Source organism: Thermobia domestica, chromosome 9 (assembly GCF_964235325.1).
Source record: "Thermobia domestica chromosome 9, izTheDome1.hap1.1, whole genome shotgun sequence".
Classification (NCBI taxonomy): domain Eukaryota; kingdom Metazoa; phylum Arthropoda; class Insecta; order Zygentoma; family Lepismatidae; genus Thermobia; species Thermobia domestica.
The window spans coordinates 83,889,063-83,915,380 of NC_137462.1; the positions used below are offsets into that span (position 1 = coordinate 83,889,063).

Genomic DNA, 26,318 nt, shown 5'->3' on the forward strand with positions numbered 1-26,318 from the left:
GATGTTGGCCTTTTTTTTTTTTTTTTTTTTCAACAACACACTTCAAATCCTTCTCTGCCCAGTAATGATTGTAGCGGTTAACATACTTCCAACATGAAACACGGGCATGAAACACATTTATGCCTTATGATATGTAGACGCTATGTACAGTACTTACAAGTTAGTGTTAATTATTTACAGGATTAAATATTTTTATTGTTGCTCCAGTGTTATTGCGCAACACAAACATTTAATGATTTGACAAAGGTGATCATACTTAAAATAATTTACTATGGAAATGGACTGAACATTAAGTTTTCTGTTTTCAAATCTATTATATCAACACTTGATACAAATGATAATAATAATTGTAAATTATGGAGTTCGCTTTTTGAGAAAGCAAATGTGCCATACCTATTCAAAATATGCAGTAGACTATGTTCGTGCTATATCAGTCAGTAATATGCATATTGAACAAGTAATTTGCATATAGTGTGATGAAAGTAAAAGGATAGAATGTCTACATTACTTGTGATGGACGAGGTTTGTGTTCAGATCAACTTGAAAATGACCTGTCAAGATTTTTCAAAACGAAAGTTGGATACTTTCCCGTGTTTAACGATTGACTTTAATTAATATTTGGTCAACATCTGAATTAAACCTTAAATCTGCTGCTGTGTAGTATGAAAACTTTAATCAGTTAAAACTTTAATAATATTGCCTAAACAGAAAAAAAATCAAGAAAAAACATCATTTTCTGCTTTTCTTATGATCGGTTAGTAGGCGTTTATGTCACGTACGAAATGCAAATATGTTTTCATTCTGGTACCGTTCTGCTCCTAATACATGACTTTTTTTTTAATTATTCTTGAACTTACAAAAGATAATAATAATAATAAAAGTGAACAGGAAGTTATGCTATGAACTCATGTGAAGCTAAGAGAGAACTTCGAAGTTTTAAGCATTGTTCATGGTTGCTTTGAGGTGAGTACATGAAAAGTTAGTTCTGTAAAATAATAGTAATAATATGTAAATAACTTCTAATTATTCGTTGATTTACGCATAAGGAACTAAACTGAAATTTTAATTGTGAGCACTCAATACTTATTTTTATTTTTTAATTTTGATATTTTGTCTTTATCATTTTCTGTTTTGTTTACAATTTGAGATACTGTTTACAAGAAAAAAATTAAAATGCAAAATGTTAATCGCCATGGCGAAAGATTAATAAGACGTGAAGTTGAAATCGTAATTTGTGGCAAAGCAGTATTTAAAAAAATACAAATGCTGTTAAAATCAGAATAATCTCACATTGGGATATTTAAATATTATATCCTTGGAATAGATGTTCGATTTTCGAATCGGAATACTAGATTACTTGGTGAAAAGTTACTGAAATAACAAATATTCCAATAATTAATTTTAACAACATTAATTTATGCTTATTAGTGTTGTATTCATTATTGCATTTGTAGGTACAGTCGCGAAAGAAAGTATTCTTTAGTTGAGAAAATTCTTTTCTTAATAACTCAACAATAAATTAACCTATTACAGTGCCGATTTTGGCAAGTTATCAATTTATAACTATCCTATGAATAACAACAAAAAGGTTCAAATTAATTCATTTGTTCCCGAGTTATTGGCAAAAGAAAATTTGTCAACTGTCAAATATATTCTTTTCCGTGTGTACACCACTACATTAACAATTGCACGTTTTTCAAAATTATCCTGAATATTATAGTAGTAAATGAAGTATCTTCACATTTGGTTTCTCACGTCATTTTGTATTTTAGGGAATTATCTAGAACATTTCTCAAACTGTAGTCCGCGGACCATGATGGTCCTCTTAGGTTGAACATTAGCCCAAGACAGAAAAGAAAGCGAAATTCAAATGAATTGTATACCGTACAGTATAGTTGAGAATCTCAAACAGGTATAGATTATGCAAACACTGTATATCCAATTTACTAAGGCAAATTCTCATAGCTTATAGGATTCGGAATTAGTTTTCTCTCCTTTCGGCATTTATGGCAATGTTTGTCGGTCACGTGTCAGGGATGAGCTTCCTCGGCGATCACACTATCAGAGGAAAGGGAATGAAGAAAGGATTGAGGAAGGAAGGAAACGGACTGAGATCTGTATGTTAAGTACCATCCCAGCATTTGCCAGGAGTGAATGGGGAAAAGCCAGAAAAACCTCACTCAGGATGTGTGGCCTGAAAAGGTTTTACACTTTCTCGGCCGAGTGTTCTACCGGCAATCGAACTCGGGACGGCTCACCTTAAAGACGAGAGAGTTAACGACTACGCTACGCGGGGTCACTCACAGCTTATAAAGATTATTATAAAATATTGTTAATAGCCATCAATTATTTAAAAAACTAATATGCATTTTTCTATTGATACCAGTATAGGTGAGGTAATTAAATTAATATTTAAAAAATATATATTATTCAACGTTATTAGCGTTCAACGAAACAAAAATGTCAAATATACCAAGATTTCAATCTAGCTGAACAAATTGTTGTGGGTGAGTGTAAATTCTCATGTGTAGATTTCGAGAAACACTTATTTTTTATTAATCTAGAAATTTATGCTCTACGACAACCATTAAGATGAAACTCATAATGAAGTATTAACCTTATCAACAATTTCATCGTGGCACAATCAAGACGTCAGTGCACTATAAGGTTAATGAGATATTTGGTGAGGCCAGCAGTAGAAAAACTGCAAAAAAAGAGTAGATTGGGATGGTTTGGGCATGTAAGGAGAAGACCTTTGAAATACGTAGCTCACCGAGATGTTATAGAAGTGAGTGGTAAACGAGTTTGAGGCCGGCCAAAGAGGAAGTGGGGAGATTGTTCAGAACGGTATGGCGCAGTGTGGTGTCACAACGGATATGACACAAGACAGAAGCAGGTGGAGGACAGCGATACAATAAGCCGACCCCAGCTAACTGAAAAAAAGGATAGGAAGAAGGTGAAGAAGAAGAAAATATATCCTGGAATTATGATTAGTTCCTAACCTTTAAGTTTTGTTTCACTATAAAATTATCAAAAGATGAGACTATATTAATCGATAGATCACACCGAACTCGACAAAATAAAGTGCACTAGGATAAAATCTAATGCGTACTGTCCGTGAAAAGCGAAAAGAACTATTCTTTAAGCTACTGAAAAATACGTCGTTTTTTGCCAACAGTTTTCAATTCTGTGAAACAGATTGTTTACTTATCTATGAACTCTACAGGGTGGTCCGGAAGTGGACGTGCCCCCTTTTAGTTTCAACAGCGTAGTGTTAATTATGGTAGAATGTACACAGTTACCTTGAAAGTCTTAAGAGTCTTAAGAGTCTTAAGAGTCATAAACATCGGTATGATCATCATCCATACGTTTCTCTAGATTTAAAGTGTTATAGCTTCTACAAATTTTTAATTGAGAACTTTGTGATGGAGTGAATATTTAGGTAATACATTGGATTTCATTTTACTATAGTATATTTCCATAGCGACGCCATCTTTTGAATATGGCGTCCTTAAATCCCAAAATTACGTATTTTCAATCAATTTTCTTTGTATTTAAAGGCAAATAACTTTTTTATTACCACATGTATTCAAAACTACCCTGAAATGAACGTTGTTGGACAGTTCAAGAGCTTTCCAATGAGGTATGTGTCACTTTTGTATCTTTAAAATTAACGGAACTAGCCTATTTTTTGTGATCTTAAGTGTAGTACTTTATGACATTAATAGAGCCAGAAAATTTGTCTGAACCCTGCTTTTATAAGTTCGTGGGCTTTGCTTAAAGACATGTTGCATGTAGGGAGAAAATATCTTCATTAGAAGCTATCTAATCATCTGCTATCAAGTGTCAAGTCGAAGAATGTGGTAGTGGCCCGGGAGGGGAATGGGGAACAAAATGGCCACCGGCGGAATTCGTTTCTCTAGCTTTAAAGTTCAAGTTTTTTCGCAATCTGGCATGGGTATAGAGGTAGTATTTTCAAAAAGCATCGCAAACAAGCTGAGTGTGGCCTCTTTTGGTCTGTTTGCCTAAATTCAAAATGGCTGCCGCGCGAAAACTTTACCTTGTGCTTTATTTCCATTTTAGCCCTTCATTTATTCGATTATTACTTTTATAACTGTTTTCGATGAGAAGAATGAATCTTTATATATTCTGAGGTCATTTACACATAACAAATAACATTTCAAGGGGGTGAATGTGAGGTAACAAACAGAAAAATTTTTAAAATAGTATTTTCTCTTTTCAAGTAGTTGTAGACGAATTCGAAAATACAAGTTTATCTGCATCAACCAAGGAAGGTAATATAGAGCATCTGCAGTCATCCTCTCCAGAACAGAAAAAAATCCTCCAACATCTAAATGCTCTACTTAACTTAGTGAAGAATGGAACTGTTATAAATCCTTTCAAAGAAACTGGCCCAGAACTTGTCACATTGAGCTCTGGGGAAATAATGGACCCTGAAATCGCCAAGAGTTTAAACGAATCTGAAAACATTGGCAAAGAAATTTTTCGAGATTTCTTGCGTGACAGAATTGAAAATGCCACTAAGTCCTTGTCAAACATCATTCCTAAGCCTAAGTTGTACACTTTTAGCAACCGTCCACCTACGGATCTCAAAAAGGGCTCCAAGAAATCGGCATCGGCAAAGGCACATTCAGCTCTTTTTTCCAAACTCTTTTTATCCCTGCAAGCACAACCTGATGTTAACATAGATGACTTCTTTAGACATGAGAACCAGCGAAAACCACCATCGTTATGCAGTAACGGGAAACTGATATCAGGCAAAAAAATCTACTCTTCTTACCTGTCTGCCAGAATTACTTGCTCCTGGGCACTCCTCAGTAGCCAAGCAGGCGTCAGTGAATTTGCTAGATATGTCATCAATAATTCACCTGATCAAACCCAGCGTGCTGCTGTGCTTGAAGACTACACTAAAATGCATTTACTACCATTTTTGGAGAAACAAACAACAGAACATACAACTCGGGTTGATGCAGTGTGGGATAGATATCTAAATGCAAGTCTGAAGTCTCAAACTCGCATAAAACGTATTGATACTGGAGTACGGAGAATTAGAGTCTCACCAAAGATACCAATTCCTAAGGGAACTGAATGGCAGCACTTTGAAAGATTCCCAGAATAAGGCCGAGCTCTACCAGTTCCTTAATGAAGAACTTGTGAAACACACCAATGCTGCAAAGTATTTGTTGCTTACAACAAAAGAAGACGCATTCCCATTTACATTGTTATGTTGTAATACTGTTTTATCTCGTTTTCAAATATTGTGTTGTAAGGAAATATATGATCATTTGCCACTTAGTTTCTATCCAGTTCAGACAAGAAAAGCTTCTATTTTCAGACACTTTATCCATTCCAAATGAAAAGGTTTTCTTGTTTTAGTAAATATAACGTTGTTTTTTATTATTATTTTACAAAATGATAATCTCAAAAACATTGATGCGTGTTGTACAGGAAATAATGCAAGTAGCCCAGTATATTAAGTTGAAGCATAAAATCTTTAGGCATGTTTATTTATTTAAAGATATTATTTTTAGATCGCCGAAAGTGTGACCTCATCTCTATTAATCTTCTACGACAAAATAATCAAATACGTCATTGTACGTACAAGTTTCTTACATATTTCTACTTTAAAAAATAGTAAGTAATCTTTAATAATAGATCTATCAAAGTATAATGCCACATTTTCGCCTTTAAACGTAAACATTCTCGAGGAGAGGGTAATATGTCTTAAAATAGGCTGCGTGTTACCTACGAGATAGAATGTTACGTTTTTCTCAAACCAGGTTACATATTAAACACTCGTAAATAAGGTTTATTTTTGTAAATAATTCCTGGTTGTTTTTATTTCTACGTTATTTATTACTTGTCTTGATGCCTTCAGCATTCAGGAAAGTTAATTATTGAGGCGGCTATTTAAATGAAGGACAATGTACGTAAATCATTTGTGTACATTTTCCATTGCTGAACAAGGACTTCAGCTGAAATTTCTGTAGTGTTTTGTAGTATTGTGATTTACGTTAATAAAGCCTAGCTGCGAATGCAGAAACTAACAAGGGCTGTGGCTAAAATTTCATACTGTTTAGTATTATTTTAGGATATTGCAGATCTAGTTAAGGCATCGACAGTTACGAGCTATTTATTTGCATTGTAGTTGCGAAAGTATTTGTTCTGTTGTTTTACAGAGTAAGTTTATGTTCTTATGGTTCATCTCTGATCCAGTTGACAACAAAATAAAGCGGTCGTTCTTTAGCAACTCTTATGGAAATTTTCTAGATTCTCCACATTTGGGACTTTATGGATAAATCAGTTAAGACCTCCGAAATATCACCAAAATTAGCCTAAACACCAAACGTTGTGTTGATTCACGCACATAAACTCATCTCGGATGAACTACAAACTTCAAATATTAAGTTTCAAAGCAGCTATTTATCAAAGTTCGTAATCACAAATGCTGTAACCAGATGTGTAATCTAAACTAATACCAAACAGTATGCAACTTTAGTCACAACCCTTGTTAGTTTCTGCATCCACAATTATTAACTTAAAATCACCATATTGCAAAACAATACAAAATTTACAAGTGAAATCCTCACTCAGCAATGCAAAACTCACAAATGATTTACATGCATTATCCTTCATTTAAATAGCCCACTCAGTAATTTAGTTTCCACATTTCAAGTCATCGATCCAAATAATAAACACGGAAGAAATAACAATTATTTAGAATAAATGTAAGAAAATTATTTTAGAGCATATTTTTCTTAAAATTATTTTAATTATTTTATAAAACAGCTTGATTTACCTTGTTTAATTTCAGATACGTACTTTCAATTTTTTGTCTTCGTTTAGTACGAGAATGTCTTAAGTGAAACGTAGATAACAAATTCGTTGTACAATAGGAATGTACTTTCTTTCATGGTTTTTATATGAAACAGCTCTGTATTATAATTTCAAGCATATAATATTTTTTTCTCTGCAGTTGTTAAGAGTGTAAATTGGTTCTACAAAAAACAATATTTTTAATTATTTTTTTAAAAAAATATGAAACAGTTTTATTTCTACTAATTTCAAATAAGTGTAATTCTTTTTTGTCTGCATTAGTTACAAGAATATCGTAGCTAATATGAAGATAAAAACACTTTGTACAATAGGAATTTGCTTCTGTTTTTATTCATGGTTTTTATATGAAACTTAGATTTGTATAATATTTTTCTCTGCAATTGGTCATGGTTTTATATGAAATTTAGCTCTGTATTATTTCAATCGTGTAATATATTTTTCTGCATTTTGTGCAAATGTAAATTTATTCTACAGTACAACAAAAATATTTTAAAATTATTCTATTGTTCGCTTGTTTCTGTTGCACTAGAGAAGAAACACCTCCTCCAGTTCCTTTCCAGGTGGCAACGTACCAAGAACTGACGAAACGTTGCCACGTTGGACCGCAATGGATATACGTTGGAATAAGAAGGATGCTGAACGAACATCTCCAGAAACGCTTTAAAATTATTTCTTAAAATATGAAACCGTTTTATTTGTATTGTTTATTTTCAAATACGCACATTTCTCTTTTCATTTGGTATAAGAATATCTTAACTAAAATGCATATAAAAATGCGTTGTACAATATCAATATACTGTTGCTTTTTATTCATGGTTTTTATATGAAACTCAGCTAAGTTCAATTGGCATATGATCTCTGTTGATGATCGGATCAGGATTACCATTTATGGTGATAATCTTTTCCTTGATAGTATTTATTTCTTCCTGTAATTCTCTAATCTGGTTGCAATGCTCGTTAACTTGAGTTTCAACCGCTTCCACTCAACTTTGTAAATCTGTGCAAAATTTGTTCCATCCTACAGTTTGTTCGTTCTTGTTTAGAGTTTATTTGCTGTGTTATTTGCTCTAATTTATTATCCATTTGCTGTATCATAGACTGTGTAATTTGTTCTAACTTTTGTTCGAATTTAGTATCCATTTGCTGTGTTTGCTGTGACAGTTGCTGTGTTTGCTGTGTCAATTGCTCAAATTTAGTATTCATTTGCTGTGTCATAGACTGTGTAATTTGTTCTAACTTTTGTTCGAATTTAGTATCCATTTGCTGTGTTTGCTGTCAATTGCTTAAATTTAGTATTCATTTGCTGTGTTATAGACTGTGTAATTTGTTCTAACTTTTGTTCGAATTTAGTATCCATTTGCTGTGTTTGCTGTGTCAATTGCTCATATTTAGTATTCATTTGCTGACCTAGCAGTTTTATAAGGTCAGCCACATTCGTTGATGTATCCGATCCTGGTGTTTGAACATAACCAACTTCATCACTAATATTTTCAACTCTGTGTATACCCATTTTAAGGTTACGATAAATTTTCCTTTTACTTCTTAATAAAGTATAGGCCTACTCCGTATTGACGGTTATTTGTGAGATTGTTTACTTTGCTTCAACCAAATCTCAAGGTATCTCCTCAGCGGAAAACACCATTTATTATATGACGAGATTTTCGTTATATTTTATATTACCCAGTTCGAGGATTAAAATAAATAACACACCACCATTAGCATATTTAGTTTTTATATATATTTTTGCAAGAGCCATCTATTATCACACATTAAAATTATTCACAGCACAACTTACTTTTATTCTCAAATCTCAGTGAAAAACTTTCTGTTGTCATAGCAACACGAAACTGTAACTATCATTATATAAATATCTATCTATCTCAACATACATTCTACATTTTTTCCTCTTCTTCTTCACAACAGATTGTGGACTTTTAAGCACCGTTGCCCGAAATAGCTACAATTAAAAATGGAAGTAATTCACAGACATCAGATATACAATATCGTTGTATTGTATTATAATTTCAAGCATGTAATACATTCTTTTCTGCATTTGGCAAAAGCTCATATTAATTGAAGGGGTAATTTGAATAAGGGTGTATCGACCTATTTCCGGTAAAATTAGATATACATATTTTCTGCAAGTTTGAGCACGTCCGCATATGTCTAGGTGATGTTATGTATCTTCTCCATAGCGAACGCCTGTCTCGAAAAATAGTGTGTGAATACGTTAGTTAGTTGGATAAGAGCGTTTGTTTTTCTGCTTCCCTGAAAAATTGAAGAATTGCTAGTTAGGCGCTTATCCAAATTTACCCCTCAATTAAAATACAGAACTAGTCCCCACCCCAAAAGTACGCTCCGGAAAGGCTTTCTAGCAATTTCATTTCATTACAGCTATAATTAAGGCAAATAGCAATTTAACCAAAGATTATATTTTTTAACGTATGATTTCCGTCTTCGCCCAGTGCTGTTTGAACTTCTTAGAGAAAAATATAATTTTAAATCGAAACTACTGAAACGTTTCAACCAAAATTAGGGTAATGTTTTTGTAAATAGTAAAATACTAGTATTCATATAGTAATAGTAGAAGTAAAAGCAGCAGTGGTATTCATATAGTTGTGCTAATAGTAATAGTAGTAGTTTTAGTAAAGATATAATAGATTAATCAATAGATTATCCAAGCAGTATGTATTAGGGGCAGTCAAATGAAAACCGAACAACCTCTCTAAAACACATTCCTCACAAAAGTTCACAGCACTATTCTTAATAATCGATACTGCCATCTCTCGGGGAGAACAAATGCATAGTGACTACTCACAGGTACACGATTTGTTTATTGCTCTATAGATCAGCGTAGTGAAAAGTGTATTCGTCCAGCATTAGAAATGGGGGCAATCAAAGAAGAGCAAAGAGGTGTGGTTCGTTTGTTGGTAGCTGAGGGTTGTAACACGCGAAACTCATCGTCGCATGGCTACTGTGTATAGCGAATACTACATGTCAGTGACAAGTGTGCAGGAGTGGCATAAGAGATTCCGAAAAGGACGCACATCAGTGCAAGTCGATTCGCGCCCAATGTCTTATACCACTCCTGTACATTTACCAGTGACGTGTAGTATTCGCTATACACAGTAGCCATGCGACGATGAGTTTCGCGTGCTACAACTCTCAGCCACCAAGAAACAAACCACACTTCTTTGCTTTTCTTTGCTTGCCTCCATTTTTAATGCTGGACGAACACACTTTTCACTACGCTCAGTGTGTACCTGTGAGTTGTCACTATGCATTTGTCCTCCCCGAGAGATGGTAGTATCGATTTTTAAGAATTGTATTGCCAACTTTTGCGAGGAATGTGTTTTAGAGAGGTTGCTCGGTTTTCATTTGACTGCTCCTCCTATGTCAAAATGACATAAATGGAAATCATCTTGCCATTCCACTTTGTATGTCTAGAGAGCATTCTAGTATGTCAGAAAGTCTATGACCACTCTGATGTATCACGTTGACTTACGATAAGTCATAATACGGACAAAATATTTAACATACCTTCGTATGTCAAAGTGACATATTAAGCATCATGGTGACCAGTGATGAAAATTTTCCGATTCATAAAAACATACTCCACTTACTCCACTTACTCCACTTCCGATTCATAAAAATTGATTGAAATCATGTACAGAAATGTTAAAAAGTGAAAGATCGTTTAAAGAATCTGAAAATTTTCATGGCTCAGACAATTTTCAGTACTATGTAGGAACAAGTGAAATAATTTTCCATGAATCGAAGAATTGTCTGTCCTGTACAGTGATGAAAATTTTTCGGAAAATTTTCAAACGGAAAATTTTCCGATTCATGAAAACATACTCCACTTATTCTTACATCCTTGTTTAGCAGTGATGTGAGGTGGAAAATTTTCTTCTATACTTTTCCGGAAAATTTTCCGTTTTTAACAAATATCAGTGATCAAGTAACAATTCCTCAGTATTCATAAATTGATTAAATTCATGTATAGAAATGTTAAAAAGTGAAAGATTGTTTAAAGAATCTGAAAATTTTCATGGCTCAGACAATTTTCAGTACTATGTAGGAACAAGTGAAACAATTTTCCATGAATCGAAGAATTGTCTGTAATGTACAGTGATGAAAATTTTCTGGAAAATTCTGAAACGGAAAATTTTCCGATCATAAAAACGTCACTTATTCCTACATCGTTGTCTAGCCGTGAGGTGAGGTGAATAATTTTCTTCTATATTTTTCCGGAAAATTTTCCGTTCTTAACAAATATCAGTGATCAAGTAACAGTTCCTCAGTATTCATAAATTTGATTGAAATCATGTACAGAAATGTTAGAAAGTGAAAGATCGTTTAAAGAATCTGAAAATTTTCATGGCTCACAATTTTCAGTACTATGTAGGAACAAGTGAAATCATTTTTATGAATCGAAGAATTGTCTGTTCTGTACAGTGATGAAAATTTTCCGGAAATTTTTGAAACGGAAAATTTTCCGATTCATAAAAACATCACTTATTCCTACATCGTTGTTTAGCCGTGATGTGAGGTGGAAAATTTTCTTCTATATTTTTCCGGAAAACTTTCCGTTCTTAACAAATATCAGTGATCAAGTAACAGTTCTTCAGTATTCATAAAATTGATTGAAATCGTGTGTAAAAATGTTAAAAAGGGAAAGATCGTTTAAAGAATCTGAAAATTTTCATGGCTCACACAATTTTCAGTACCGGTACTAGGTAGGAGCAAGTGAAACAATGTTTCATAAATCGAAAGATTTTGTGTCTTGTATGGAAAAATTGAAGAACTTTTTATGAGTCGGAAAATTTTCATCATTTTGAAGCAAAAAGTAAATCAACTTTTTTTTTAATCGGAAAGTTTTATTGCCCTGTAGAAACAAATGTAAGGAATTCTCATGAATCGGAAAATGTTCATCACGATGTAGAAACAAGTGAAAACACTTTTGCTAATCGGGACTGTTTTGGATATCATGTATAGTGAAGTTAGGTGGAAAATTTTCCACTATATTTAACTGCACATTGAGATATGCAAGTCCTGTAGAGGAAAATTAGACTGCAACAAATTATAATTTTCAAATTAGATTTCGGGAACCAGAAAATTTTGTAATATTTCAAGTTGGGAAGTAAAAATTTACATAGTGTTTCTCTCTTTCTCTCTCTATTATATCAACTTATTTATAAATGTTGCAGAATGTAAATCTATAAAAGTAATAAAGCTATGATAAAATCGTCTTATGCGTATTAAACTGACGAAATCTAATATTGTAAGATGAAAGGTGGATTCTGAGGGAAGAACGCATTGAAACATTCTTGAAATGAAGAATCGTTAGATTTTCACTTCATGAAACTTTTTAAGACAATATTTATTATCAATAAAGTTTATGGCTAAACAACGATATAGGAATAAGTGGAGTATGTTTTTATGAATCAGAAAACGTTCATGACTTTTAATAAATTGAAATTTTAAATAATAGAATGGTATATTTGTACTCTACGAACTCATGTTCTCTGCACTTGGCATACACACACACACACAGAGAGAGAGAGAGAGAGAGAGAGAGAGAGAGAGAGAGGAGTTGAATTGAGTTGATTTTGAGTTTAACGTCCCTTTCAGCAGCGAGACTATGAAAGACGGGACCAACTGATTAACGTGAAATCCGAACTACTTGAGCTCCCGCTAGGAATCGAAGCCAGGTCTTCCGTGCCAAAGGCGCGTATGCTAACCGCTTAGCAACGAAGGAGCTCGTAGATGAAAAAAGAGAGAGAAACACTGTGTAAAATTTTACTTCCCAACTTGAAATATTAGAAAATTTTCCGGTTCCCGAAAGCTAATTAGAAAATTATAATTTGTTGCTGACTAACTTTCCTCTACAGAAATTCAATTTTGTAGCTGAATGTGCAGTTAAATATAGTGGAAAATTTTCCATCTAACATCACTATACATAATATCCAAAATTGTCCAGCTTATGAAAAGTGTTTTCCACTTGTTTCTACATCGTGATGAAAATTTTCCAATCTATGAAAATTCCTTTCACTTGTTTCTACAGAGCAAAAAACTTTCCGATTCACAAAAAGTTGTTTTACTCTTTGCTTCAAAATGATGAAAATTTTCCGACTCACAAAAAGTTCTTCAATTTTTCCATATAAGACAAAATATTTCGATTCATGAAAAATTGTTTAACTTGTTCCTACATAGTACTGAAAATTGTCTGAGCCACGAAAATTTTCAAATTCTTTAAACGATCTTTCCCTTTTTTACATTTCTGTACATGAATTCAACCAATTTTATGATTACTGATGAATTGTTACTTGATTACTGATATTTTTTAGAACAGAAAATTTTCCACCTCACATCACTAATGGTGACATACCAACGTCGTCAGTTTGACATTATCGTCATATCATTACGACATGTGTGTGTGCCCTATTACGGGCAGGTTTGACATATATTTTTTATGCCAAAGCAACATACTTCGGGCTCTGTGTGTATGATGCATATACAGGGTTTTCATAAAGTCTGGACGGATTTAATTTGCTTATAATTTTCATAAAAATGCTCATAATGAAATCAAATAAAGTGCAAACGGTAGCGGAAGGATTAAATTTTTAGTTGGCAACACTGTTAGATAAGCGGCAACTCTGAACACGTTGAGAGAGGGAGAGGGAGGGCAAGGCCAATTCTGGTGTGTCGAAAGTTCACCAAAGAGTTCAAAAAGCCGGCACCGACTGAGAGTGCAATCCGAAAGTGGCATGCTAAGTTCTTGAAGACAGGAAGCGTCCTGGACCGTCCTCGAAGTGGGAGGCCGCCAACATCGCCTGCAACAGTGAGCAGGGTAAGGGAAAGCATCATCAACAGCCCACAGAAGTCAATTCCTAGACGGTCCTACGCGAATGTGTGGACGTAAATGGCGCCCAGTTGGAGGTGTGGCGATGAATGAACTGAGCTGGTGCAGATTACAGATAAAAATTTAATCCTTCCGCTACCGTTTGCACTTTATTTGATTTCAATAAGATCATTTTTATGTAAATTATAAGCGAATTAAATCCGTCCATATTTTATGAAAACCCTGTATATCCATTTGATATGTCTGTCACTTCTCTAAGTTTGTGCCGAACTTCTGTGTAAGTTCTATAAATATTCTTACAAAACAGGCCTTTTGGAATCGAATATGGGTTTATAAGGAAAAATATTTCCATTTGATATCATCTGTCACTTCTCCAAACACGTAGTTGCGCATGTATTAGAGGTACTAGTCATAGTTTATGGTTCCATTAACGAAAGCAAACTAACCTGGAGCCTTAGAAGAGATGCAGCCCCCCAAACCATTACGAAGCCGCCACCTTTCCCGTTCCGGGATACGATGCGTTCGGGTTCAAACTTTTCTTCTGGTCGTCTCCGAACCCTCGCAGCACAATTACTAAATAACTAGTAGGATGAGTCATCTGAAAATAATACACTATTCCATTTTTCCTTCGTTCGGGAGCGATGCGCCATTGTCCATTTCTAGCGAGTCTTTGCCCTGCTTTGTTAGCAAAGGTTTTTGACACCGTGATAGAAGATGACAGTTCAGATTTCTTCGATCTTCTGAATACTAGTTTTGTTCTCATCAGTTCTTTGGCATTTTCTAGCTTAGCTGAAAATCAAGAGCTATAGAGCCAATATATATATATATATATATATATATATATATATATATATATATATATATATATATATATATATATATATATATATATATATTGGTCTCCACATTGTTTTTTTTTTAAACATAAAGTGATAACATTTGTATGACCAGAAGAAAAACTTAATGTTTGTTACTGCCTAAAATAAGTTTAATTTCGGTGAAATTGCAAAAAGTTACTTTACTGCTTCTTTACGAATGAGGGTAATCCTGTAACACCAACCTTGTTTCTTATAGTAATATTACATGCTTTCTCCGATGAAATAATCAGTTTTGCGGTAAATCGCATTGATTCAAACATGGGTGGTCTTATATTTTTTATAGTATAGTATATTCAGTACATTCAAAGGTGGATTTTTTTACGGACAATTTTACTACCAAATATGACTCAGCAGGTAGACTATAATTCTTATTTCATAAATGAATATTTTATTAGCAATGATATAACTTAAGTATTTTCTCATGATCTTGAGGGCCGTGGGGTAATTTTATATCGTTCGAAGTTTTCCGAAAATATCTATTACAATTTTTTTATATTTCATAAATAAATGTTGCAATAATAACTGCACATGACGATTTGATTTAAAAACTAGATTTCAGTTCGAACTTTTACCTCGGAGGAACAATAGGAGAGAAGAAAGTACTGGACCTTGAAAAAATCGAATTCGAGATTTCTACGGATTTATATGTTTCATTCCCTCTATGTACTAAAAGTGAATTTTTGGATATGGCCTGCTTAGATACCAAGTGGTCCAAGTCCAAAATTGAAATTTTCCAGGAGAGAAATTTGGAGTTCAATATCTCACGAATAATTCATATTTCTCTGATGTTGGCAACCAAAACAATAATTATACAGTTTATGGTCTTGCAGTGTACTGTTTAGGTACTCATGTATAGAACCGAATGAACGCATTAGTCCATTTTTTTTTATGGACTTGGGCCTCTTGGCAAACAGGACTCGTATCTGTCCGTCTGTTTGTTAGTCCTGAGTCATGTACACTTCCTAGAGGCCATATCATTCAACTTACCCAGACTAAATTCTAAATTTTAGATTTGTATAAGATTCTCCACGAGGAGTATTAGGATGTTCTTAATAACCCCCAACTTCTGATGGATGGGGTTACTTATTCGATCTTCAGCCACACAAGATTGTGGTGGATGATATCGTGTAGGTTCTCCCACATTCTCATTTCACCATTTATTTCATAATTATTCACTTTTATTAATCAACCGTCGCACAGTGGTTCCAAACAACGCAATTCTTGGCAAAAACTCAAAAAATGAAGTAAAAGATTGACTCGATATAATTTGTTATAATGAAACCTTCTTAGTATTCACATAAATTAGTGTGCAGGAAAGGAAGTGATAGCAGTTACAATCAGATTATGGCACGTGTAAACTTATCTGCCGTTATCTGCCGAAGCTGGAGAGGCGCTGCTTAGTGACAGAAGATAGGAAGCTGACTTTGAATGCGACTATCCCTACATTGCCTATAGATATTCAGTGGCTGGTAAACATGGTGACACGACCCACATAAATGTATCGTTTTATATATTTAGAATGTTGATGTGGCGTGTAGTAGTACTACTTAATATCAATTTGGAAAACGCTGTGGTACTGAAAGCATATACCGGTAAACTATGGTCAAACGATAGAATGGTATTTTAGTAAAAAAAAAAAAAAGGCATAATATATCTGTGATTTTTTAATATGTCGTAACGGAAACATTGTTCTTACTGTATGCAAAAAAAAAAAAAAAAAAAAAAGCTAATATTTGCACTTTTGGGAAATATAGCGCATGAAAATGTTTTAGGAAAAACTCATTCTTGATATAGTGCTGATTTGGAATTGAGCTGGGATGAATGTGAGAGCAAGTGTTAGGTTATTAGACGTGTGATCCCCACGCACGCACGGACAAAGTTGAATGTAAGTCGATTCTGGGAATTTTGCCCCTAGGCCCCAGGACATCTAGTTATACTTCTCTGGCATTCATCAACCAGTGACGGTGCTGGGCTCGAAATAGGAGGGCAAGAGGGGAGACGAGAAAAATTTTGGGGAGGCGAGCCAACCACACTAGTTTTGCTTTCATTATTTTATTATTATTATTATTATTATTATTATTATTATTATTATTATTATTATTATTATTATTATTATTATTATTATTATTATTATTATTATTATTATCATTATTATTATTAATTCTGAGCTTCTACCAATCCAATTTATTTCTGATTGCACAGTTTTATGCTTGTGGCTAGCAAGTGAACATCGGCAAGTTACTGAACACATTTTAATGTAAGCACAACCCAAGAACAACATATATTAAAAGGAGCATATCACACAAATACAGTTAAGTGAATTGTAAATGTTAGAAGCACGTATGCCTACAGCCTACATGCTATAAAAATGCAGTCATGTCCAAAATGATTGTCGCATACCTATAAATTTGCTGTTGTAGGAATATAATTTGTTAACGATTTTGCTTGGTATTCTTTATGTTAGTATGTGTATAATCGGCAACGATATGTATGTGGTGACTTTCATATCAAAATAGCATTAAGTAAGAACAATGTAACGAAAAAAAAAAACTTTCTTTTCCGTTTCGAAACATTTTGTTTTACTCAACCTAATTTTCGTATTTATAATTCTTTTCCTATGAAATTTACCACAAATATATATTTCCCGATTATACACGTAGTAACAATATTAATTTTATAATACACATGTGGCTGCTGTTTATCAATAGTTATCAATAGATGGAAGTACAATGAGATTGTAAAATGTTCAACGTAAAACATGGAAATATGAAAATGTTCAGTGTTTAGCCATATTCAGAAGAGCTTAGTTAATTAGTGATCAGAACCAGCATTAAAGAATGCGTTAATAAACCAAGGTAGTTTTTATATATGTAAACATGTCAATAAATAACAAAGATTTCAATGTCATATAGATTTCAATGGCCAATACTACAACAGCAGTCTGTGGTCATGAGTTGACTGATTGTACATAGAAAATTGGGGGGAGGAAGGAGCGAGAAAAAGTATTTGGGTGGCGGTCGCCCCTCCTCGCCCCCCCTGTAGCGCCGCGAATGTCACCAACAGAATTGAACTCTAGTCAATCATATTTGATTAATGGTGGCGACATTTTGAAACGCCAATGTTTGCTAAACAATCTACGGACCATAAGGTAGCACCACATTAAAAACAGCGTTGATCAATTCAGTGTTTTGTTTTTTGTGATGCGTGCACAGAAGTGACATTGGAATCAACTGTAATGAGCCTCCAGCTCAAAGTGTTCTAATCAAAGCTCTGAAATGAGCCCATGTTTCTACTGCTTGATGCAATATATGAAACAACCTGAACAGGTTACCAATGCGTATAAATCATAATACGTTGAATTAGTATATGATAATATGTTCACATCGAGCTCATTCGTAGCTAAGCGGTTAGCGTACGCGCCTTTGGCGTGGGGGGATCCGGGTTCTATTTCTGGCGGAAGCTCATGTGGTTCGGTTTTCACGTTAATCAGTAGGTCTCGTCTCATATGGCCTCGCTGCTGTACTGGACGTTAAACTCAAATTCAACTCAACTTAATATATTCATATCGAGAACTTGTGATGAGACTTTTTTTATGTATTGAAGCGTCCTTATATGTTCATTGTCATAACGAATCCTCCACAACTTTGAATTAATTTTGAGAAGCAAGGACTTTCCTTTAATTTTATTATTCTTCATTTGTAAATTGAATAATTACACTCTTTTCTTTCATGCGCAAGAATGTAAGCCAATCGTAAATTGCCAAATCAAAGCATATTGCCCACGCATGTGTTTATGCCAATCATATAATCTGTTATATAATTTAGGCACGAATATACGGAATATTTCCTTTTGTGATGTAAAACTATATTTTTGATGAAATAATGTCGAAATAACATAAACATTTCAGTCCACGGTTCTTCTTTTACACTTTCAAAGACATGTTCATATAGTGCCTCTTGGTGCGTAAACCTAGAAACTGCATTTTTGTTGTTTGCTTGTAAATTTATTGTATGTTCAAATATTTCTTCTACATATTTGAATACATTATTGTAGCCACCGCGCACACCGAACTAATTGGTTTTCTTACAATTTTCTGCTTCATATTGCACATTCCCACTTTTTGCCAAGAATTCAGTGGTTTAGCCCCACTGTGCGTCGCCTTTAGCCTAAATGTCATAAACATGAGATATAAAATATTTGGCTTCAAGTAAATCGATACATGCAATAAAGGAACCAACATTCAAATAAATGTTGGGGGTGTCAGTGTTCTGTTTATTACAGTCACTGACCGAGTTAGCAGGACAGGAGCTATCCAACACTTTTTCAAAGTAGCAATTTAGACGTTGTAAATCTAAGACGTTACTAAACTGTCTACACAAAATAGCTTGTAAGTTCCCTCGTGGCTATATGGTTAACGTAGGCGCCTGGACGTGGAAGACTCGGGTTCGATTCATGTTAGGAGCTCATGTGGCTCGGATCTCACGGTAAGTTGAAGGTCAACATCTCATATAGCCTCGGTGCTGAACAGAACACTTCAAGTTAATCAACCAATCCAATCTAATCTAATCAACCGACAAAATAGCGTACATAGAAGTGTATCAACTGAAGAGTGAGGCATCGATATATATCATATGACTCGCCTCGTTGTGCAGAATGGAGTAATCTATCATTTTAATTTTGACTACCAGAAAACATGTCTATACACAGAACGATAAAATAAAGCCCTTCCATGACGGTGAAAAAATAAGCGTTATTTGATGTACTTCCAATTTTAACATAATTTCGTGTATCCTATAAAATTAAAACTGCTTATAGGGAAAGACGGGGTAATAAAGACAAAATGGCTGGTAGTTTGGTTTATCATCAGAAAAAAAAAATCCAGCACGTACTCTCTGCCTCTATTCGTAGTTTCAAAATCCAACTAAAACTTTGAGGCCCTACTTTATTATTATTATTTTGTATTTAGATTTCTCAAAAGATTAACACATTTTTTCATAGATATTTTTGGCGCTGCAATATTTCGGTATGTCGATAAGTTTCCATAGTTTGCCGATGTCGATTTTCGATAACGAAATTCGAATTTCGCAAAACCTAGCTAGGCCTAGCCGTGTGCTCATCTGGGTACGACCTTGCTAATAACATATGGGAAACAAAAGAATATATTCAAGCCAAAACTTATCTAAAAATCTTTTACGTTAACTCAACACGCTTCTTCTTTTCGTCCTTCATTTGTTTTTCCCTGAAAAGTCCATCATAATTACATTATACTGTATATCGTAACGTAAGGTTGCCAGATTTATTAGAGAGAAAAAAGGAAGGATTTATGATTTGTAGGAACATGGAAAGGCAGATGTACGATATTCATATTTTATATAGAGGGTGTTTCAAAACAACACCGACAACGCTTGGGAGTCGATTCCTTTCACTAAGATAAGACAAAAAGTATAGACCAATCTGAGTGATGAACTTTAAGGAACCATAGCTCCAAAACTATGGGGCCTATCGTAGTCGGGTCAAGACTTCACTTAGGAACTACTATGTGCCCTATCCAAATATCCAAGTTTCAAAATCCTGCGGTACTCGCGCAACATTTTTTTTATACAGGTAGTTGGTGAGTACTTCAAATTATATGCCTGTGTCCAAACGCCTTCTATACAAATTGTTGCGGACGTACCTTAGGATTTTGAAACATGGATTTTTGGATAGGGCACATATTAGTTCCTAAGTGAAGTCTTGACCCGACTACGGTAGGTCCCATAGTTTTGAGGTATAAATTTTTAAAGTTCTTTTTTTGTGTGTGTGTGTGTTTTCGGCAGCCTATTTTCTAAGCCTAACTCCGAAACGAAGTATTTATGCACCCAGGTTGGTCTACATTTTTTTGTCTTATATTGGTGTCAGGAATCACCTCCCAAACGTTGTCGGTGTTGTTTTGAAACACCCTGTATAATGGACACATAAGTTTTACATACTAGTGTAGAATAATTTTAGTTGCAAATTGGAGTAGTTCCATTTAAAATAATTGCAACATAAAACACAAAAAGGTATATACAAATCTCGATGGGAGCTCATTTGGTTCGGATTGCACGTTAAGCTGTAAGACCTCGTCTCATATAGCTTGAGTGGTGAAAGGGACGCTAAAGTCAATTCCAACTAAACAAGTTCATACGTAAATATTTGTCCTCTTTTAATTGTGCTTTAATAATAACTTTTCGTCTCGTAATAGTCTTCTCTCTGAGTAGTAAGTTGCATAGTTTGGTTGCGTTGTAAACAGTGTGTGGGAAGTTTGTTACTCTAATTTTTCGAACTAGTATGTGGACATTTTGAAAATATCAATGATTATTTATTTTTTATTAAACAACGAAAAAAATCGTTTTAAATTAAAAACGCATAATGTGAAATACGCCTAAAATATACGGGAAAACGAAAGATCTGGCAAACCTTGTCATAGTGGTAGACCTTAACCTGCTAAACGAGCTTGTGTTGTGGAATATTACGGTTAATTCAATAAGTTCTCAGAAGATAACATACTTGAAGTATGATATACGTTAAGAGGGAGCAGGAGTGAATATAGCTAGCATACCTTAAGAGCTTCGCTCCTAACACGAACTATAATACTTTTCATTATACACATGTCTCGGGCTCGGAGGAAAAATAGCACAAATTTTAAGGCATACTAAAGTTGTAATTTATTATATTAATCACTGATTTTTTTTAAAACGAGTTTTCGAATTATTACTGTAATGAATAACAACTAAATTACCTGACGAGTTCTCATTCGCTGGATAAAAACGAAGCGCTACAAAGAGTGCTACCTGAAGAGTGGAGACTTGAACTAAATGTAATTGTGGTTGCATATATTTTGGGCTTCATCTCGCACGCGTGATAGTTCGAATTTCGAGCGTAATAATTGGAGTTTTGATTAAACGAGGATTCCTTGTGCTACAATCTTAACTTGATTGGTTAAGCTATTTGGAAAGTACTATTCAGTTCGCTATTTCTAACTAAGGGTGACAAGACACAATCTAATTATAAGGAAATTTTATATTGCCCCGGTTTAGACAGGAAAACATAGCACACAAAGAGACTCTTCAAACCATTGATTTTCTTTGTGTCCTGCGCGTGATAGTTTGAATTCCTATTGTGAACATCGTTTGCCAATCTTGATGCAGCATTAAACGAACAATTTGGATTTTCTTGAAGTCGTAAATCGAACTACCATGTTCGAAACAAGAAATAAGAGAAGAGGGGAATAGTTGGTACGACCATACTGTTTAAGTAATGGTCGCTTGTTATGACTTAGGTTGTTGCACATAAATACATTAATTTATTTACATTTCAGAGACAATGCTTCATTAATTCTTACCCGTAGTGCCTATTCCTTCAACTAAGACGGAAAGTTTCCTTCAATATCAAATAGTGGAATTAAGAATTCACCTATATAGATACCTTATAACATGAAAGCAAACTTACCTTCTGCACCACTTGAAGCTCTGCACGTAACTGTTGGTCTGCACAGCCTTTTTAAGAACAATTTCTATCTAAAGTTGGGTAAATAATCAGCTGTCAACTCAGTGTGCGGGCATAAATTTTGCAGATGGCATGTCTTTTCTTTTTAACAAAATATCACGAGCATGAACTAAACAGCAAAATTTATCTTTTTATTTTTTTTATTTATTTATTTTATCCTTGTTATTGTTATTTGTGTTGCTTGTTGCTAATAGGTGCTCGACAAGAGGAATTTATCTCAGGGTCAAGGCGATAGAGGTGAACACTTTCACTGAACATCCATTGTTAGGCTTTTCGTTCGCAATACTAAAGCTATACAAGAGCTTCTGTTCCTATTAATAGAGACTAACATGCTTTTAACACGTATAAACGTGGTATAAAATCTCTCTCCCAGGAAATAAGCTGTTCCTGTCATTCAGTTAACACTGTTTCGTCATCGCAGCTATTGTCATTGTGAACAAATGTACTCTCCGTCTCTGAAAAAGCGTGAAATTTGAACAAGTGTGGAAGGAAGCACATGAGCATACGTCATTACTATTTTGATTTTAAGTGCAGCCAGGAAGAAGAAGAACATGCGAGTTTCCTATTGTTATCAAACTTGTTAGATGCGGTATTTTATTCTGGAATAAATTATTCTCGTTATGCACAGACGTGAACACATGACGAGGAATTTATAGATACAGTGGAGTCCCGAAAACTTAGCCTAATGTGGGTCGAAGGGTAGCCGAGTTTGTAAAAATGCCGGGTTATCGGGAATTGGGTTAAAAGAGAATAAGTACGAGTGTTTCCTCAGAAAATACAGTACTGTACTTGTATGTATTGGTTGCTTGAGAATACAACGGAGAATAAACTGCCCAATTACCTTTAAACAAAGGAAAAGTATAGACCCTTTACTATATATGGAAGTGAAAATTAATGAATACACACTGTACGGTCATTTATATGATAAGACAGTCCTCAGAAAAATACGTGAACGAGTCTGTGCGCGGGTTTTTTTTCGCTCTGCCAGGGTGTGGCCGAGCTATTTGGACTGCCGGGCTATCGAGTGTCGAGTTTTACAGACTCTAGCCCCCGCCAACTGAACTTTGTGGTGGACAAACACCGTGTGCGTGGGTTTTCTCGGGGTTCTCCCGTTTCCTCCCACTTTCTTCATTCCACCATTTCATTCATTACTCATCATCACCGTCTCCTTTAGCCTAACCGGCATAACCGTGGGGCGTAAAACAAAGATTTCATTTCATTTTCATTTTACAGACTCTACTGCATTGTCAGTGAAACGCTCAAACATTTTTTTTTTTTTTTTAAGAATTTACATTACCAAAATTGTTCATGTACAAAAAGATGCAATTATTTGAGATCAAAATGCCAGTCTTACACATTTGGACTGCCCACAGTGGTTTCGTTGGACTTTAACGGTGTCCTGCAAAATATTTGTCTTAGATATGCTGTAATAAGTTCAGTAACAAATTGGCTCATGAGCCGTAGTGTGTGTATTGTAACTGTTCCGGTAAATCTTTTTTTTTACCCAGCTAAATCAGTCTTTGGGATAGCATTTTTTTTTCTTACAGATATCGCAAGAAAGTAGAAACTACTTCTGTGAATTGAAACTTTAAAAAAAAAGAAAACTTTTTGTTTTTTACATGTGAAACATTGGCTGGCGATTGGGAGGCTTAGTGGTAAAGTACACACCTTTGGTGTAAGATGTCTCTGGTTCGATCACAAGCAACGTGAGTTTGTAGTTGACATTACCATGTCCTTAGGTTTTCTCCCGTTTCCACCCACATTCTCATTCCACCAGTACTTATATAATCACTCACGTGTATTAATCCCTTGTCTCGTTTAGCCCAAGTAAAGACCATAACCATGGGTCCTAAACTAAAGATTTCAGTTCGTTTTCACTAGCTAGCAATCGGCCATAAGTGAACGGCAAATTTTAAGTTCCTTATTAATTCAGTGAGACTACTTTTATGATATAAGAGGATTAGGATAAATAAGATTTCTTTCTTTTTTGTAATGCGTTTTATTTGATTTTTTAAAGCCAAACCTTCCGACTTCACGCATATCCGTACTAACTATACAGCTCTGGGAATTTTGTACGGATATATATATATATATATATATATATATATATATATATATATATATATATATATAAACCCGATGCGAAATACAATATTTTCGCATAATTTTCGCTCTAACTTACCATATTACAGTAAAATCAATTATTCATTGTTTTTGATAACTATAATTATATCCTATTAGTTATAGAATTAAATTTGCTCTGGAGTTGTCATGTTTAATATATTGTGAATTTAGCATTATTTCTTATTACGGAACAACGATGTATTTCAAGAGCTGATTGAATTTAAAAACAAAAAAAGGTTTTTAAAAAAAACTAACGTAAAATAAGCTTTCAGCAAAAGAAAAATTGGGACACGCGGGAATACGTAGGAACAAACCATGGTTCGACCAAGAATGCACTAAACTAGAAGAGAAAACAGGCAAAATTACGCTGACTACAAAATCCGAATGAAATAACTACACAAAATTTCGCAGATATCAGGCGGGAAACTTCCAAAACTTTTACAAGAAAGAAACGAGATTTTTTGAAAGCGATAAAGGAACTTGAAGATAATAGTAATAATAAAAATTCCTGGACATGTATCAGCGAATTTAAGAAAAGCTATCAACCTCGTGCTTATATATTAAAGAAATCTGACGGTACAGTTCTCACTGATACGGATAGCATCTTAAATAGATGGAAAGATGTCTTTGACGATTTGCTTAACACGCAACCAAAAACTAGTGTACGTGGAGAAAAGGAGATAAACACTGCGGAACCGTATATTCCAGCACCCAACCGATTAGAAGTAGAAACCGCTATAAAGAAATTAAAGAAACACAAATCTCCGGTTGTACATGAAATTCCGGCTGAGTTAATTTTAGCTGGAGGCGAAAAAATTGTGGAACAAGATACCCAAACTCATTATCCTTATCTGGAAGAAGGAAGAATTGCCACAAGAGTGGAAAGAATCAATCATTGTTCCAATTCACAAGAAAGGCGACAAAACTTACTGTCATAATTATCGAGACATTTCTCTTCTGTCAACATCCTACAAAATCCTTTCAAATACTCTACTAGCATGATTGACCTCATACGCAAATGAAATTATTGGAGATTATGAGTGCGGACTTAGACGAAATCGATCAACTATCGACCAAATATTTACCATTCGCCAAATACTTGAAAAAAAATTGGGAATACAATACCCTGGTACATCAACTATTTATTGATTTTAGAAAGGCTTACGACTCGGTTAGGAGAGAAGCATAATACAACGTTCTTACAGAACTTGGAATATCGAGAAGCTAATTAGATTAATTAAGATATGTTTAAATGAATCCCAAAGTAAAGTCCGGGTAGGAAATTTTTTGTCCACGAGCTTTCACGACGAGAATGGTCTGAAACAAGGAGATGCGTTGTCGCCATTATTATTTAACTTTGTTCTGGAATACGATATAAGAAAAATCAAAGATAGCAACCAGGGCCTAGAGTTGAATGGTATTCACTAGATTATGGCATATGCTGATGATGTAAATTTAAAAGGAAATGATAGAAGAACAATAGAAAGAAATGCAGAGATCTTATTAAACGCTTTAGAAGTAAATTCAGAGAAAACTAAATACATGGAAGTGCGTAATACAGCAAATTATGGATGGGTTAAAATATTAAATAATACTTTTGATAAAGTGGATAGTTTCAAATATCTAGGATCAATATTAACATACAAAAATCATATTCACGAAGAAATTAAATGCCGACTAAAAGCACGGAATTCTTGTTACTATTCGGTTCAAAATCTCTTGTCGTCGCTAATTCTGTCGAGGAATTTGAAGCTTAAAACATACAAAACGATAATCATGCCTGTTGTTCTGTATGGTTGCGAAACATGGTCGCTTACTACGAGGAAAGAGCATAGACAGAAAGTATTTGAGAACAAGATCCTGAGATGAATATTCGGACCCATGAGGAACGGGAATGGCGGAAACTTCATAACGAGGAACTACATAATTTATGCGGTTTACCAAACACTGTTAGGGTCATCAAGTCTATGAGACTCAGGTGGGCAGGTCATGTAGCTAGAATGGAAGAAAGTAGAAACGCTTTCAAAGTCTTGACTGAAAGACCAATCGGAAAACGACCATTAGGA

The 26,318-nt window shown here is 34.4% G+C and overlaps 2 long non-coding RNA genes across 6 annotated transcripts in view; one reads left to right on the top strand and one right to left on the bottom strand.

Annotated features, from left to right (window-relative positions):
• Window positions 1-22,544, bottom strand: part of LOC145694799 (uncharacterized) — a 49,412-nt gene extending 26,868 nt beyond the window's left edge. Inside the window, exon 1 of one of the 3 annotated variants that reach the window (XR_014133049.1) lies at window positions 22,072-22,544. This is a non-coding gene — a long non-coding RNA (uncharacterized LOC145694799). Of the gene's footprint in view, window positions 1-6,820; window positions 6,962-22,071 lie in introns of those variants that run through there. The other 2 variants (XR_014133050.1, XR_014133051.1) reach the window with 2 other exon arrangements.
• Window positions 648-26,318, top strand: part of LOC145694798 (uncharacterized) — a 72,512-nt gene continuing 46,841 nt past the window's right edge. The window contains exon 1 of one of the 3 annotated variants that reach the window (XR_014133046.1): window positions 648-963. This is a non-coding gene — a long non-coding RNA (uncharacterized LOC145694798). Of the gene's footprint in view, window positions 964-3,558; window positions 3,644-26,318 lie in introns of those variants that run through there. The other 2 variants (XR_014133047.1, XR_014133048.1) reach the window with 2 other exon arrangements.